Source organism: Styela clava, chromosome 3 (assembly GCF_964204865.1).
Source record: "Styela clava chromosome 3, kaStyClav1.hap1.2, whole genome shotgun sequence".
Lineage (NCBI taxonomy): Eukaryota > Metazoa > Chordata > Ascidiacea > Stolidobranchia > Styelidae > Styela > Styela clava.
In genome coordinates, this window is record NC_135252.1 from 2,942,010 (window position 1) to 2,957,182 (window position 15,173).

Here is a 15,173-nt window from a genome sequence, read left to right on the forward strand (position 1 = left end):
TGATTTCGCATATCAGTTCATCCCCATCTGTTCAAAATTCTATCTACTCTAGGGTTTGATTTTGCCATTGCTTTTCCAAGCGAAGTCATAGACTCATCTGGTATCAACTTTTCAGACGGTTTACAAAATGATCATTTGCGTTTTAAACCCATTACACCATGTATCTACATTTAAATATTCTCAAATATTTCAAAAAATGCACTACGATACTTTTGTACGGAAGTGTACATTCAAACGATTACATTTAATTTTATTTCAAGAATACTAGACTTCTTGACTAGACCTAGAAACAGCTGCGTAACTACGTGGATCTTTCGTCTGGGTGGTAACAATAAAATTTCGAGGTATTTAACACTTGGTGTCCCACTTCCCCGGGACACGTGGCACAAGTGGGACAAGGGGAACCCGTGGGACACGTAGTACAAGTAGGACACGTAGGGCAAGTGGACACGTAGGACTAGTGGGACACGACATTTTGGAGACACCCCAAATATTCCACAAAGAATACAATTGCATTTTTATATTGTATACCTGTATTTTACTTACCTTCAAATACATTATATATATTACAAGTTCATTGCCCAATAACCAGGCTTGTCCATGCCATAGAAATGGGATTTCCATGGGAATCCCATGGGACGGGACAGCACACATTTAAATTTTCTTTGGGACACGTTGGGCACGAAAACTGTATGATTTTCGGGGAAAAGCTGGTAAAACATTTCGTTATGGACTTCGTGTTCATATATTTGAGCATAGCACTTTTAATAGGTATAAAGAGAAGAACATATTCAGCATTAAAGATATAGTTCGTGAAGGGGCTGATGGACACATGTGTAATAGTTATGAATATAAAGTTAACAACGTAAATCTTGTTGTTTTGCATGCCTCTTCGTACATGTAGTCTTATTTGGTAGTTGCTAAACATAAATTTAACAATTTTTATTGAATTTTATTCCAATGGGAATCCCATGGGATGGGACAGGCATAATTGCTATGGGATGGGAATGGGACAGAAAAATATGTATAACAACAACCCAACAATGCAGACGAATGTATGGAGTATTGGCAACACAACGGAATTAAATTCTTCCGATGATTCTGCGTACGAGTGATCTGTGTCATTCATATACATAGAAAAATTTGCACTATACTTTTTGTTAGATTCAGAACGATATTATCCATTGTGCTCACTGAACAAATACCTTGTCTTATTTCTTCTTTTAGTATATACTGTTGTGATGAAAGTAAATAATTTTGTATATATTTTTCAAAAACTTGTTCATAATGCACCTGGTTACTTATTTAAAGGACAAAATATTCATCGATAAAAGTACATAATATTTAGTCATAAAATCGAAGTGATTTCTGATTTTGAGAACTTCAATTCAGGTTATGCATAAAAGAAAGTTAATAGCGCGAAGTGTCACCGCCCAACACGTTATAAGCTTCTTGTAGAGCCTCATCATAAGTACCATTCGCTTATAACCTACAGTATAATTTACAGAGATAAATGACTGTATTTACATAATGCCACGGAGCAAACTGCAGTAATTACCACCTTAACTTCAATACTAATGACAGCTTCAGACTCAAGCGTTGCTATATTGGTCCTATTGCATTGCGCATTATCGCCACACGAGAATAATTTTGTTCTTACAGCAGTGTGTTGTATTGAAATTAATTTCCATGGTAGTTTAATGGGAACTACATTAAGATTCCGTCGTCGTTATATCACAGGTTTACTTTGTATTTGATGTTACTTGCAGATATGTATCGTTTAAATATTTTCTACTTTCATTGGCATTAGATATTTCAATTTTCAAATCCGAGTAAGCAAGTGAAAAGTTGCACATATTTATGACTTAGTTTAGACCGGGTTTCCTCGAAAATGAGTCTGAATTTGAAAAAATCATTTATTATAAGCCCTACCCATAAAATAAGACCTAGGGAATAGCGCGAAACACGGTAGGTTTTTAAAATCGAAGCACGGTTTCTATATAAATGATAAAACACAACTGACGCTTTCACCACTTCTACAATTCACCCGTCATCGCTATCACTCGTGTAGTGAGTCGTCGACGTTGTTCATACGAGAGTGTTTACGCGTGACTGATCATGAGCGTTATGGGCGGAGCATCGGTCGATGAATAAATATGCCAGACAAGCGTACTGCTAACGGCTGGGCGTTGTGGCGTGCGTCTGTAATCCAGTTACCTGGAGGCCAGGGTTGGCGAACGGCTTGAGGCTGGGAGCCCTGTGTTGTCTTGTCCTATGTTGATCGGGTGTCCGCACTAAGTTCGGCGTCAATATGGTCCTCCCCTGGAAGCTCGGGATGACCAGGTTGTCTAAGGAGGAACGAACCGGGCCAGGCCCGAAAGGGAGCAGCCAAAAGTTCCCGCGTCGCTCGGTAGTGGGATAGCGCCAGTGAATAGGCAAGGCGGCACAGCCCAGCCAACACAGTTGGACCCAATCCTTTTTCGAATCATTAACCATGTCCAATAACATATGATTTTTAACTTCATATTCATCATTTAACCCGACGCATGCGCGTGTGAGCCGACGGGCGCGGGTTCGAATCTCATTCGTACTATCGACTACAGCGTAATTCGCGTTAATTATGCTGACCAAACATATCAGCTCCTATGATATTACTCAGGCATTCAATGATATACTGCAAATATTGGAAGTATATAAATAACACAGAACCTCCAGTCTACACATATTTCTCATCGTTACTGAAGAATAATTTTTTATAACAGATGCCTTAAACGCTGATGATGTAGAACAGCGGCGCAAATTAACAGAATCGTGTCGAACATAACTAAAATATGATTGAATACTTTACATATTGTATTTATTATGAATGCTTTAATGTTTCCTATTTTAAATGCTGTGCATATGAATTAATAAATTCATTTTATCTTTCTGTGTCGTTTACTTTCTGTTGCGTGGGGGGGTGGGTCTTGCCTCTATTGTTACGTAACAATAGAGATAGAAATAACTTGCTGCAATTTCGTGGGCTGCAGTTTATTTATCTGCTGAACCGAGTTTAGCGATCATGGGTGATTTTTTAGGCATTTCAAAGAAAAAAATCAGGCAGAGATAAGGAAGAAAAGTTAGCTTTTTGTCTTCCTACCTTGGGTTTACAAACTGTAAAAGGCATACAGTACACATTAACGATCACAAAATTGAGTTTCATTTAAAAGCAGCATTTTTTTCGTGTAAGCGTGCCGTGAGTTTTATACTCTGATAATTTGGCGCCGCCCGAACAAAAAGTTTGAGAACCGCTGACGTAGGCATTTAACTTTTAAAGTATAAGTCTAAAGTATCTTAAATAGTATGAAACATATACATGTGCTTATTTACTCATATTACACACAACATGCAACGCCCAATTTTTTTCTAGCACACGAATTTATTAAAAAATCGTTCGAATAACGTCCTGATTTTGTGTATGGTCTGACTATAGTAATCTAGGCAGCATACGGTAGATGCAAAAAACTAATATCGAAGTAATCCACCTTGTCGCATACTGTATTGTAGACACTAGGCAACTGGCTCTCAACCAGTGGGTCATGGCACACTGCTGGGCCCCAGAAACATTCTCAGGTTGGTCACAAACATATTAAAAATTACACACAGAAATTTCGTGCAACGGAAGTGGGCAACGAGAGAACAAAGATTGAAAATCACTACACTAGGTCAATAACTAAGTAGCCTACGCTAATCACACTCAGAGAGATTATCTAGCGAGTGATTTCGCATATCAGTTCATCCCCATCTGTTCAAAATTCTATCTACTCTAGGGTTTGATTTTGCCATTGCTTTTCCAAGCGAAGTCATAGACTCATCTGGTATCAACTTTTCAGACGGTTTACAAAATGATCATTTGCGTTTTAAACCCATTACACCATGTATCTACATTTAAATATTCTCAAATATTTCAAAAAATGCACTACGATACTTTTGTACGGAAGTGTACATTCAAACGATTACATTTAATTTTATTTCAAGAATACTAGACTTCTTGACTAGACCTAGAAACAGCTGCGTAACTACGTGGATCTTTCGTCTGGGTGGTAACAATAAAATTTCGAGGTATTTAACACTTGGTGTCCCACTTCCCCGGGACACGTGGCACAAGTGGGACAAGGGGAACCCGTGGGACACGTAGTACAAGTAGGACACGTAGGGCAAGTGGACACGTAGGACTAGTGGGACACGACATTTTGGAGACACCCCAAATATTCCACAAAGAATACAATTGCATTTTTATATTGTATACCTGTATTTTACTTACCTTCAAATACATTATATATATTACAAGTTCATTGCCCAATAACCAGGCTTGTCCATGCCATAGAAATGGGATTTCCATGGGAATCCCATGGGACGGGACAGCACACATTTAAATTTTCTTTGGGACACGTTGGGCACGAAAACTGTATGATTTTCGGGGAAAAGCTGGTAAAACATTTCGTTATGGACTTCGTGTTCATATATTTGAGCATAGCACTTTTAATAGGTATAAAGAGAAGAACATATTCAGCATTAAAGATATAGTTCGTGAAGGGGCTGATGGACACATGTGTAATAGTTATGAATATAAAGTTAACAACGTAAATCTTGTTGTTTTGCATGCCTCTTCGTACATGTAGTCTTATTTGGTAGTTGCTAAACATAAATTTAACAATTTTTATTGAATTTTATTCCAATGGGAATCCCATGGGATGGGACAGGCATAATTGCTATGGGATGGGAATGGGACAGAAAAATATGTATAACAACAACCCAACAATGCAGACGAATGTATGGAGTATTGGCAACACAACGGAATTAAATTCTTCCGATGATTCTGCGTACGAGTGATCTGTGTCATTCATATACATAGAAAAATTTGCACTATACTTTTTGTTAGATTCAGAACGATATTATCCATTGTGCTCACTGAACAAATACCTTGTCTTATTTCTTCTTTTAGTATATACTGTTGTGATGAAAGTAAATAATTTTGTATATATTTTTCAAAAACTTGTTCATAATGCACCTGGTTACTTATTTAAAGGACAAAATATTCATCGATAAAAGTACATAATATTTAGTCATAAAATCGAAGTGATTTCTGATTTTGAGAACTTCAATTCAGGTTATGCATAAAAGAAAGTTAATAGCGCGAAGTGTCACCGCCCAACACGTTATAAGCTTCTTGTAGAGCCTCATCATAAGTACCATTCGCTTATAACCTACAGTATAATTTACAGAGATAAATGACTGTATTTACATAATGCCACGGAGCAAACTGCAGTAATTACCACCTTAACTTCAATACTAATGACAGCTTCAGACTCAAGCGTTGCTATATTGGTCCTATTGCATTGCGCATTATCGCCACACGAGAATAATTTTGTTCTTACAGCAGTGTGTTGTATTGAAATTAATTTCCATGGTAGTTTAATGGGAACTACATTAAGATTCCGTCGTCGTTATATCACAGGTTTACTTTGTATTTGATGTTACTTGCAGATATGTATCGTTTAAATATTTTCTACTTTCATTGGCATTAGATATTTCAATTTTCAAATCCGAGTAAGCAAGTGAAAAGTTGCACATATTTATGACTTAGTTTAGACCGGGTTTCCTCGAAAATGAGTCTGAATTTGAAAAAATCATTTATTATAAGCCCTACCCATAAAATAAGACCTAGGGAATAGCGCGAAACACGGTAGGTTTTTAAAATCGAAGCACGGTTTCTATATAAATGATAAAACACAACTGACGCTTTCACCACTTCTACAATTCACCCGTCATCGCTATCACTCGTGTAGTGAGTCGTCGACGTTGTTCATACGAGAGTGTTTACGCGTGACTGATCATGAGCGTTATGGGCGGAGCATCGGTCGATGAATAAATATGCCAGACAAGCGTACTGCTAACGGCTGGGCGTTGTGGCGTGCGTCTGTAATCCAGTTACCTGGAGGCCAGGGTTGGCGAACGGCTTGAGGCTGGGAGCCCTGTGTTGTCTTGTCCTATGTTGATCGGGTGTCCGCACTAAGTTCGGCGTCAATATGGTCCTCCCCTGGAAGCTCGGGATGACCAGGTTGTCTAAGGAGGAACGAACCGGGCCAGGCCCGAAAGGGAGCAGCCAAAAGTTCCCGCGTCGCTCGGTAGTGGGATAGCGCCAGTGAATAGGCAAGGCGGCACAGCCCAGCCAACACAGTTGGACCCAATCCTTTTTCGAATCATTAACCATGTCCAATAACATATGATTTTTAACTTCATATTCATCATTTAACCCGACGCATGCGCGTGTGAGCCGACGGGCGCGGGTTCGAATCTCATTCGTACTATCGACTACAGCGTAATTCGCGTTAATTATGCTGACCAAACATATCAGCTCCTATGATATTACTCAGGCATTCAATGATATACTGCAAATATTGGAAGTATATAAATAACACAGAACCTCCAGTCTACACATATTTCTCATCGTTACTGAAGAATAATTTTTTATAACAGATGCCTTAAACGCTGATGATGTAGAACAGCGGCGCAAATTAACAGAATCGTGTCGAACATAACTAAAATATGATTGAATACTTTACATATTGTATTTATTATGAATGCTTTAATGTTTCCTATTTTAAATGCTGTGCATATGAATTAATAAATTCATTTTATCTTTCTGTGTCGTTTACTTTCTGTTGCGTGGGGGGGTGGGTCTTGCCTCTATTGTTACGTAACAATAGAGATAGAAATAACTTGCTGCAATTTCGTGGGCTGCAGTTTATTTATCTGCTGAACCGAGTTTAGCGATCATGGGTGATTTTTTAGGCATTTCAAAGAAAAAAATCAGGCAGAGATAAGGAAGAAAAGTTAGCTTTTTGTCTTCCTACCTTGGGTTTACAAACTGTAAAAGGCATACAGTACACATTAACGATCACAAAATTGAGTTTCATTTAAAAGCAGCATTTTTTTCGTGTAAGCGTGCCGTGAGTTTTATACTCTGATAATTTGGCGCCGCCCGAACAAAAAGTTTGAGAACCGCTGACGTAGGCATTTAACTTTTAAAGTATAAGTCTAAAGTATCTTAAATAGTATGAAACATATACATGTGCTTATTTACTCATATTACACACAACATGCAACGCCCAATTTTTTTCTAGCACACGAATTTATTAAAAAATCGTTCGAATAACGTCCTGATTTTGTGTATGGTCTGACTATAGTAATCTAGGCAGCATACGGTAGATGCAAAAAACTAATATCGAAGTAATCCACCTTGTCGCATACTGTATTGTAGACACTAGGCAACTGGCTCTCAACCAGTGGGTCATGGCACACTGCTGGGCCCCAGAAACATTCTCAGGTGGGTCACAAACATATTAAAAATTACACACAGAAATTTCGTGCAACGGAAGTGGGCAACGAGAGAACAAAGATTGAAAATCACTACACTAGGTCAATAACTAAGTAGCCTACGCTAATCACACTCAGAGAGATTATCTAGCGAGTGATTTCGCATATCAGTTCATCCCCATCTGTTCAAAATTCTATCTACTCTAGGGTTTGATTTTGCCATTGCTTTTCCAAGCGAAGTCATAGACTCATCTGGTATCAACTTTTCAGACGGTTTACAAAATGATCATTTGCGTTTTAAACCCATTACACCATGTATCTACATTTAAATATTCTCAAATATTTCAAAAAATGCACTACGATACTTTTGTACGGAAGTGTACATTCAAACGATTACATTTAATTTTATTTCAAGAATACTAGACTTCTTGACTAGACCTAGAAACAGCTGCGTAACTACGTGGATCTTTCGTCTGGGTGGTAACAATAAAATTTCGAGGTATTTAACACTTGGTGTCCCACTTCCCCGGGACACGTGGCACAAGTGGGACAAGGGGAACCCGTGGGACACGTAGTACAAGTAGGACACGTAGGGCAAGTGGACACGTAGGACTAGTGGGACACGACATTTTGGAGACACCCCAAATATTCCACAAAGAATACAATTGCATTTTTATATTGTATACCTGTATTTTACTTACCTTCAAATACATTATATATATTACAAGTTCATTGCCCAATAACCAGGCTTGTCCATGCCATAGAAATGGGATTTCCATGGGAATCCCATGGGACGGGACAGCACACATTTAAATTTTCTTTGGGACACGTTGGGCACGAAAACTGTATGATTTTCGGGGAAAAGCTGGTAAAACATTTCGTTATGGACTTCGTGTTCATATATTTGAGCATAGCACTTTTAATAGGTATAAAGAGAAGAACATATTCAGCATTAAAGATATAGTTCGTGAAGGGGCTGATGGACACATGTGTAATAGTTATGAATATAAAGTTAACAACGTAAATCTTGTTGTTTTGCATGCCTCTTCGTACATGTAGTCTTATTTGGTAGTTGCTAAACATAAATTTAACAATTTTTATTGAATTTTATTCCAATGGGAATCCCATGGGATGGGACAGGCATAATTGCTATGGGATGGGAATGGGACAGAAAAATATGTATAACAACAACCCAACAATGCAGACGAATGTATGGAGTATTGGCAACACAACGGAATTAAATTCTTCCGATGATTCTGCGTACGAGTGATCTGTGTCATTCATATACATAGAAAAATTTGCACTATACTTTTTGTTAGATTCAGAACGATATTATCCATTGTGCTCACTGAACAAATACCTTGTCTTATTTCTTCTTTTAGTATATACTGTTGTGATGAAAGTAAATAATTTTGTATATATTTTTCAAAAACTTGTTCATAATGCACCTGGTTACTTATTTAAAGGACAAAATATTCATCGATAAAAGTACATAATATTTAGTCATAAAATCGAAGTGATTTCTGATTTTGAGAACTTCAATTCAGGTTATGCATAAAAGAAAGTTAATAGCGCGAAGTGTCACCGCCCAACACGTTATAAGCTTCTTGTAGAGCCTCATCATAAGTACCATTCGCTTATAACCTACAGTATAATTTACAGAGATAAATGACTGTATTTACATAATGCCACGGAGCAAACTGCAGTAATTACCACCTTAACTTCAATACTAATGACAGCTTCAGACTCAAGCGTTGCTATATTGGTCCTATTGCATTGCGCATTATCGCCACACGAGAATAATTTTGTTCTTACAGCAGTGTGTTGTATTGAAATTAATTTTCATGGTAGTTTAATGGGAACTACATTAAGATTCCGTCGTCGTTATATCACAGGTTTACTTTGTATTTGATGTTACTTGCAGATATGTATCGTTTAAATATTTTCTACTTTCATTGGCATTAGATATTTCAATTTTCAAATCCGAGTAAGCAAGTGAAAAGTTGCACATATTTATGACTTAGTTTAGACCGGGTTTCCTCGAAAATGAGTCTGAATTTGAAAAAATCATTTATTATAAGCCCTACCCATAAAATAAGACCTAGGGAATAGCGCGAAACACGGTAGGTTTTTAAAATCGAAGCACGGTTTCTATATAAATGATAAAACACAACTGACGCTTTCACCACTTCTACAATTCACCCGTCATCGCTATCACTCGTGTAGTGAGTCGTCGACGTTGTTCATACGAGAGTGTTTACGCGTGACTGATCATGAGCGTTATGGGCGGAGCATCGGTCGATGAATAAATATGCCAGACAAGCGTACTGCTAACGGCTGGGCGTTGTGGCGTGCGTCTGTAATCCAGTTACCTGGAGGCCAGGGTTGGCGAACGGCTTGAGGCTGGGAGCCCTGTGTTGTCTTGTCCTATGTTGATCGGGTGTCCGCACTAAGTTCGGCGTCAATATGGTCCTCCCCTGGAAGCTCGGGATGACCAGGTTGTCTAAGGAGGAACGAACCGGGCCAGGCCCGAAAGGGAGCAGCCAAAAGTTCCCGCGTCGCTCAGTAGTGGGATAGCGCCAGTGAATAGGCAAGGCGGCACAGCCCAGCCAACACAGTTGGACCCAATCCTTTTTCGAATCATTAACCATGTCCAATAACATATGATTTTTAACTTCATATTCATCATTTAACCCGACGCATGCGCGTGTGAGCCGACGGGCGCGGGTTCGAATCTCATTCGTACTATCGACTACAGCGTAATTCGCGTTAATTATGCTGACCAAACATATCAGCTCCTATGATATTACTCAGGCATTCAATGATATACTGCAAATATTGGAAGTATATAAATAACACAGAACCTCCAGTCTACACATATTTCTCATCGTTACTGAAGAATAATTTTTTATAACAGATGCCTTAAACGCTGATGATGTAGAACAGCGGCGCAAATTAACAGAATCGTGTCGAACATAACTAAAATATGATTGAATACTTTACATATTGTATTTATTATGAATGCTTTGATGTTTCCTATTTTAAATGCTGTGCATATGAATTAATAAATTCATTTTATCTTTCTGTGTCGTTTACTTTCTGTTGCGTGGGGGGGTCTTGCCTCTATTGTTACGTAACAATAGAGATAGAAATAACTTGCTGCAATTTCGTGGGCTGCAGTTTATTTATCTGCTGAACCGAGTTTAGCGATCATGGGTGATTTTTTAGGCATTTCAAAGAAAAAAATCAGGCAGAGATAAGGAAGAAAAGTTAGCTTTTTGTCTTCCTACCTTGGGTTTACAAACTGTAAAAGGCATACAGTACACATTAACGATCACAAAATTGAGTTTCATTTAAAAGCAGCATTTTTTTCGTGTAAGCGTGCCGTGAGTTTTATACTCTGATAATTTGGCGCCGCCCGAACAAAAAGTTTGAGAACCGCTGACGTAGGCATTTAACTTTTAAAGTATAAGTCTAAAGTATCTTAAATAGTATGAAACATATACATGTGCTTATTTACTCATATTACACACAACATGCAACGCCCAATTTTTTTCTAGCACACGAATTTATTAAAAAATCGTTCGAATAACGTCCTGATTTTGTGTATGGTCTGACTATAGTAATCTAGGCAGCATACGGTAGATGCAAAAAACTAATATCGAAGTAATCCACCTTGTCGCATACTGTATTGTAGACACTAGGCAACTGGCTCTCAACCAGTGGGTCATGGCACACTGCTGGGCCCCAGAAACATTCTCAGGTTGGTCACAAACATATTAAAAATTACACACAGAAATTTCGTGCAACGGAAGTGGGCAACGAGAGAACAAAGATTGAAAATCACTACACTAGGTCAATAACTAAGTAGCCTACGCTAATCACACTCAGAGAGATTATCTAGCGAGTGATTTCGCATATCAGTTCATCCCCATCTGTTCAAAATTCTATCTACTCTAGGGTTTGATTTTGCCATTGCTTTTCCAAGCGAAGTCATAGACTCATCTGGTATCAACTTTTCAGACGGTTTACAAAATGATCATTTACGTTTTAAACCCATTACACCATGTATCTACATTTAAATATTCTCAAATATTTCAAAAAATGCACTACGATACTTTTGTACGGAAGTGTACATTCAAACGATTACATTTAATTTTATTTCAAGAATACTAGACTTCTTGACTAGACCTAGAAACAGCTGCGTAACTACGTGGATCTTTCGTCTGGGTGGTAACAATAAAATTTCGAGGTATTTAACACTTGGTGTCCCACTTCCCCGGGACACGTGGCACAAGTGGGACAAGGGGAACCCGTGGGACACGTAGTACAAGTAGGACACGTAGGGCAAGTGGACACGTAGGACTAGTGGGACACGACATTTTGGAGACACCCCAAATATTCCACAAAGAATACAATTGCATTTTTATATTGTATACCTGTATTTTACTTACCTTCAAATACATTATATATATTACAAGTTCATTGCCCAATAACCAGGCTTGTCCATGCCATAGAAATGGGATTTCCATGGGAATCCCATGGGACGGGACAGCACACATTTAAATTTTCTTTGGGACACGTTGGGCACGAAAACTGTATGATTTTCGGGGAAAAGCTGGTAAAACATTTCGTTATGGACTTCGTGTTCATATATTTGAGCATAGCACTTTTAATAGGTATAAAGAGAAGAACATATTCAGCATTAAAGATATAGTTCGTGAAGGGGCTGATGGACACATGTGTAATAGTTATGAATATAAAGTTAACAACGTAAATCTTGTTGTTTTGCATGCCTCTTCGTACATGTAGTCTTATTTGGTAGTTGCTAAACATAAATTTAACAATTTTTATTGAATTTTATTCCAATGGGAATCCCATGGGATGGGACAGGCATAATTGCTATGGGATGGGAATGGGACAGAAAAATATGTATAACAACAACCCAACAATGCAGACGAATGTATGGAGTATTGGCAACACAACGGAATTAAATTCTTCCGATGATTCTGCGTACGAGTGATCTGTGTCATTCATATACATAGAAAAATTTGCACTATACTTTTTGTTAGATTCAGAACGATATTATCCATTGTGCTCACTGAACAAATACCTTGTCTTATTTCTTCTTTTAGTATATACTGTTGTGATGAAAGTAAATAATTTTGTATATATTTTTCAAAAACTTGTTCATAATGCACCTGGTTACTTATTTAAAGGACAAAATATTCATCGATAAAAGTACATAATATTTAGTCATAAAATCGAAGTGATTTCTGATTTTGAGAACTTCAATTCAGGTTATGCATAAAAGAAAGTTAATAGCGCGAAGTGTCACCGCCCAACACGTTATAAGCTTCTTGTAGAGCCTCATCATAAGTACCATTCGCTTATAACCTACAGTATAATTTACAGAGATAAATGACTGTATTTACATAATGCCACGGAGCAAACTGCAGTAATTACCACCTTAACTTCAATACTAATGACAGCTTCAGACTCAAGCGTTGCTATATTGGTCCTATTGCATTGCGCATTATCGCCACACGAGAATAATTTTGTTCTTACAGCAGTGTGTTGTATTGAAATTAATTTTCATGGTAGTTTAATGGGAACTACATTAAGATTCCGTCGTCGTTATATCACAGGTTTACTTTGTATTTGATGTTACTTGCAGATATGTATCGTTTAAATATTTTCTACTTTCATTGGCATTAGATATTTCAATTTTCAAATCCGAGTAAGCAAGTGAAAAGTTGCACATATTTATGACTTAGTTTAGACCGGGTTTCCTCGAAAATGAGTCTGAATTTGAAAAAATCATTTATTATAAGCCCTACCCATAAAATAAGACCTAGGGAATAGCGCGAAACACGGTAGGTTTTTAAAATCGAAGCACGGTTTCTATATAAATGATAAAACACAACTGACGCTTTCACCACTTCTACAATTCACCCGTCATCGCTATCACTCGTGTAGTGAGTCGTCGACGTTGTTCATACGAGAGTGTTTACGCGTGACTGATCATGAGCGTTATGGGCGGAGCATCGGTCGATGAATAAATATGCCAGACAAGCGTACTGCTAACGGCTGGGCGTTGTGGCGTGCGTCTGTAATCCAGTTACCTGGAGGCCAGGGTTGGCGAACGGCTTGAGGCTGGGAGCCCTGTGTTGTCTTGTCCTATGTTGATCGGGTGTCCGCACTAAGTTCGGCGTCAATATGGTCCTCCCCTGGAAGCTCGGGATGACCAGGTTGTCTAAGGAGGAACGAACCGGGCCAGGCCCGAAAGGGAGCAGCCAAAAGTTCCCGCGTCGCTCAGTAGTGGGATAGCGCCAGTGAATAGGCAAGGCGGCACAGCCCAGCCAACACAGTTGGACCCAATCCTTTTTCGAATCATTAACCATGTCCAATAACATATGATTTTTAACTTCATATTCATCATTTAACCCGACGCATGCGCGTGTGAGCCGACGGGCGCGGGTTCGAATCTCATTCGTACTATCGACTACAGCGTAATTCGCGTTAATTATGCTGACCAAACATATCAGCTCCTATGATATTACTCAGGCATTCAATGATATACTGCAAATATTGGAAGTATATAAATAACACAGAACCTCCAGTCTACACATATTTCTCATCGTTACTGAAGAATAATTTTTTATAACAGATGCCTTAAACGCTGATGATGTAGAACAGCGGCGCAAATTAACAGAATCGTGTCGAACATAACTAAAATATGATTGAATACTTTACATATTGTATTTATTATGAATGCTTTGATGTTTCCTATTTTAAATGCTGTGCATATGAATTAATAAATTCATTTTATCTTTCTGTGTCGTTTACTTTCTGTTGCGTGGGGGGGTCTTGCCTCTATTGTTACGTAACAATAGAGATAGAAATAACTTGCTGCAATTTCGTGGGCTGCAGTTTATTTATCTGCTGAACCGAGTTTAGCGATCATGGGTGATTTTTTAGGCATTTCAAAGAAAAAAATCAGGCAGAGATAAGGAAGAAAAGTTAGCTTTTTGTCTTCCTACCTTGGGTTTACAAACTGTAAAAGGCATACAGTACACATTAACGATCACAAAATTGAGTTTCATTTAAAAGCAGCATTTTTTTCGTGTAAGCGTGCCGTGAGTTTTATACTCTGATAATTTGGCGCCGCCCGAACAAAAAGTTTGAGAACCGCTGACGTAGGCATTTAACTTTTAAAGTATAAGTCTAAAGTATCTTAAATAGTATGAAACATATACATGTGCTTATTTACTCATATTACACACAACATGCAACGCCCAATTTTTTTCTAGCACACGAATTTATTAAAAAATCGTTCGAATAACGTCCTGATTTTGTGTATGGTCTGACTATAGTAATCTAGGCAGCATACGGTAGATGCAAAAAACTAATATCGAAGTAATCCACCTTGTCGCATACTGTATTGTAGACACTAGGCAACTGGCTCTCAACCAGTGGGTCATGGCACACTGCTGGGCCCCAGAAACATTCTCAGGTTGGTCACAAACATATTAAAAATTACACACAGAAATTTCGTGCAACGGAAGTGGGCAACGAGAACAAAGATTGAAAATCACTACACTAGGTCAATAACTAAGTAGCCTACGCTAATCACACTCAGAGAGATTATCTAGCGAGTGATTTCGCATATCAGTTCATCCCCATCTGTTCAAAATTCTATCTACTCTAGGGTTTGATTTTGCCATTGCTTTTCCAAGCGAAGTCATAGACTCATCTGGTATCAACTTTTCAGACGGTTTACAAAATGATCATTTGCGTTTTAAACCCATTAC